At 37.8% G+C, this 4,349-nt stretch overlaps 1 pseudogene; it reads right to left on the reverse strand.

The window, feature by feature from the left end:
* Nucleotides 1-1,731: 1,731 nt before the first annotated feature.
* LOC131504290 (tubulin alpha-1C chain-like) lies at nucleotides 1,732-3,053 on the reverse strand (annotated as a pseudogene).
* Nucleotides 3,054-4,349: the final 1,296 nt, after the last annotated feature.

The following is a 4,349-nucleotide window of genomic DNA, read 5'->3' on the forward strand; positions in this document are numbered from 1 at the left end:
ATTGGGGCACCTGGGTAGCTCAAGTAGTTAAGCGTCTGACTTCGGCTCAGGTCATGATCTCATGGTTCATGAGTTTGAGCCCACATCGGGCTCTATGCTGACGGCTCAGAGCCTGAAGCCTGCTTTGGATTCTGTGTCTCCCTCTCTCTATCCCTCCCTGACTAGTGCTCTGTCTCTCTCTTTCAAAAATAATAAATGTAAAAAAAAATTTAATTTAAAAAATAAATAAACTCATGATATTGCCAAACATGCTTTAAATAGTTATCATGGTATATACGCATATGACATATAAATTATTTATACAAACATGCTATATGTACCTATAAATATAAATGCTTACAACAAAAATATCTTTTAGCATAGCACTTTTCATTCATCAACCCACAACCCAGAAGTAACTATTTTTAACATTTTATATGTCTCTGTATCATATACTTATACTTCAAGGTCAAATGGTAAACATTTTTTATGGACTGTCTTATCAGTACAGGAAGATACAGCTCTCTTACACTGTATCTGCTTCTGTTCTCCAATCTGCTCAAAACAGTCATATCACTAAAGAAATACACATTGTTTTCATTGCTCTGATTATTTTCATTATAGTTTCAAACTGTAGGCTGCAATTTTCATAACTCCACGTAGCATCTAAAATTTATATTTTTAATATCTGTTTACAATGTGTTCTTTAGTAAAAAATCCTCACTTAACTTTTATATCAGTTGTAACTGGGACTCTCTGGGACCCTCATTTTTTTAAATGTTATCAAATCGACTTTATTTTTAGAGGAGTATTAGGTTCACAGCAAAATTGACTGGTAAATACAGAAAGTTACCATATACACTCTTCCCTACATATGCACAGCCCCTCCAAATGGTAACATCCCTCACCTGAGTGACACATTTATTACAATCCATGAACCTACCACAATGACACAACATCACACAAAGTGCATTGATTATATTATGGTGCACTCTTGGTGGTGTACATTTTATGGGTTTTGACAAATGTATAATGACATGGGATCACCATTACAGTAGTACGCAGAATAGTTTAACTGCCCTAAAAATCTGTGCTCTGCCTATTCATCCCATCTTCTCCATTAGCCACTGGAAACCACTGAGCTTTTCACTATCTCCATAGTTTTGCCTTTTTCAGAACACCGTATAGTCAGAATGGTACAGTATTTAGTCTTTTCCGATTGGCTACTTTCACTTAGTAATATGCATTTAAGGTTCCTTTATGCCTTTTCATGGCTTGACAGCTCATTTTGTTGTAGCACTAAATAACATTCCATTGTGTGGACATCCTACAGTTTGTTCACTTCTCACTATTGAAGGACTTGGCTGCTTCCAAGTTTTGGTTTGTAATGAATAGGCTGCTATAAATATTCAGGTGTCTGAAATTACTGTAGCAACTCCATCTTTCTTTAAATTAGTGTTAGCATGGTATATTTTTCTCCACTCATTTACTTTTAACCTATCTTTGGCTTTGTATTAAAGTAGGTTTCTTGTATACAACATATACTGTGTCATGTGTGTTTGTGTTTAGTTTTCTCTGACAGTCTTTTAATTGTTGAATTTAGACCATTAACATTTGAAGTGATTGTTATTATTATTGTTATTTCAGAAACATCATTTTTATTAACAAATGAGGGCCACAATTGATAGCTTCTCAAACAGAAAAAAGACAGTCCCAAGACAACGGAGTGTAAAATTATAGCAGACAGGCTAATTAATACTCTTTGCCCTATTCCTCTTCCTCAGCGCTATCCATTCTGACCTCCTCATAATCCTTATCAAGGGCAGTCATGTCCTCACAGGCTTCAGAAAATTCTCCTTCCCTCATGCCCTCACCCACATACCAATGAACAAAGGGATGCTTGGCACACATCAGGTCAAACCTGTGGTCCAGGTGAGCCCAGGCCTCAGCAATGGTTGTGGTGTTGCTCAGCATACACACATCTCGCTGTACTTTGGCCAGGTCTCCACCAGGTACCCTAGTGGGAGACTGGCAGTTAATGCCAACTTTGAAGCCAGTGAGGCACCAGTCCACCAACTGGATGGTATGCTTGGTCTTGATGGTGACAATGGCAGCACTGACATCTTTGAGAACCACACCACCATTGTATAACAGGCAATAAGCCATGTATTTATCATGTTGAGGGTCACATTTCACCATCTGGACAGCTGGCTCAAAGAATCCATTGGTGATCTCTGCTACAGTAAACTGTTTATGGTAGGTTTTCTCAGCAAAGATAACAGGAGCATATGTGGCAAGAGGGCACCAGATTGGTCTGGAATTCTGTCAGATCAGCATTTAGGGCTCTATCAAATCTGAGAGAAGCAATGATGGAGGACACACTCTGGCTAATATGGTGGTTAAGTTTAGTGTAGGTTGGTGTTCTATATAGAGGTTTCTACCACAAATGTCATAGATGGCCTCCTGGTCTACCACAATCAGAGTGCTCCAGCCGGTATGGGTAGTGAGGATAGAGTGATAGGGCTCAATTACAGCTATGGAAACCTGGGGGGCTCAGTAAATGGAGAACTCCAGCTTGGACTTCTTGCCAGAATTGACAAGAGAGATGTTCTATCAGTAGGGAGGTGAACACAGAACCAGTTACCCTCCAAAGCTGTGTCTTGTGGAAAACCAAGAAGCCCTTAAAACTGGGCTTCTGGTCAGCCGGCTTACAAAAAGTTAGTCCGAGACAGGGTCAATGATCTCCTTGCCAATGGTATAGTATCTTTGGGCATAGTTACTGGCAGCATCTTCCTATCTTTGATGAGCTTCTCAGGGTGGAAGAGCTGGTGGTAGGAGCCAGTGCGAACTTCATCAATGACTGTGGGTTACATGTTTACAAACACTGCCCTGGGAATATGCTTGCCAACACTCATCTCACTGAAGGTGTTGAAAGAGTCATCTCCTTCCCCAATGGTCTTGTCACTTGGCATCTGGCCATCAGGCTGGATGTCATGTTCCAGGCAACAGAGCTCTCAGCAGGCATTGCTGATCTGGACAGCCTGGTCAACATGGATAGAGATACACTCATGCATGATTGAGACTTGTAGGACTCCTCGGGACTGGAGGAGGTGAGGGGATGGCAACAAGGATCTCCCACTGAGTCTGGAGGAAAAGTAGTAGAAGTAATTATTGATATAGTTGGATAGCATCTTCCATGTTTGTAATTTTCTTTTCTTTGTCCTATTCTTCTTTTCTTTTGTCCCTTCTCCACCTCTTTTTCTGTCTTCTCTGGTTTTAGTTCAATATTTTATATAATTCCACTTTCTTTCCTGAATTTGCATATTAACATGCTTGTTTCATGAAATATTTTTGGTTTCCTTAGAGTTTGAAATGCACATTTACAATGAGGCTGGGTCAAATTCAAATACATTATGTAATCTCATCAATACTGCAGGAGCCTTATAACAAAATATTCCCAATTCCTCCTTTCTGTCCCTTATAGAATTGCTGTCATTCCATATTCCAGCATTTATCCATATGCTATAATTTCGGTAGAGTTTGTTAGATTACTTGAACAAACAAACAAGTCAAGTAAGAGTAAGAAAACTAAAAGATTTTATTTCACATTCATTTATTTTTTTTCCCCAGGCTTTCCTTTTTTAATGAAAGATAAAGTTTTATACCTTTGGAGTTTTCTCCATGAAGAAATTATTTTGCCAATTCTTTCAGTAAAGGTCTGCATTATTTTCTTTCTCTTTGAAGAGCTTCTTTTACCATTTCTTGTTGATTAGATAAGTTGTCCAAGAATTTTCTCTATTTTTTTTTCTTTTGGCTTCAGAATGCATTTCTCTTTATTTGGATTTGAATGCATTTCAATCATGCGGAATTGAATGTTTGTTTTCTTTCAACACATTAAAATTTCATTTCACTGTCTTCTGGCTTGTATGATTTCTGACAAGTCTGCTTTAATTCTTATGATTTTTCCTTTCTAGGTAGGGTGTTTTTACTCCTATTCTGGCTTCTTTCAAAATTTTTTTCTGTCTTTGGTTTTTGTACCTTAACTGTGATACACCTGATTGTAGACATTTTACTATTTATCCTGGTTGGTTCTCTGAGCTTTGTGGATTGCTAGTTTGGTGTCTGTCATTAATTTTGTCAGTTTTCAAAATTTTTATAAATTTTCAGTCATTATCACTCCAATTTTTTCTTCTGCTTTGTTATCTTTCTTCTCATTTTGGTATTCCCAATTATATATAAATTACTCTTTTGAAATGTCCCACTATTTTTAGACATTCTGCTCTGCTTTTTTTTACTGTTATTATTCATCCTTCTTTCCTTTGCACTTTTTTGGGGGAGTTATTGTTGACATATCTTCAAGCTCACTTACT

Source organism: Neofelis nebulosa, chromosome 2 (genome assembly GCF_028018385.1).
Source record: "Neofelis nebulosa isolate mNeoNeb1 chromosome 2, mNeoNeb1.pri, whole genome shotgun sequence".
Classification (NCBI taxonomy): domain Eukaryota; kingdom Metazoa; phylum Chordata; class Mammalia; order Carnivora; family Felidae; genus Neofelis; species Neofelis nebulosa.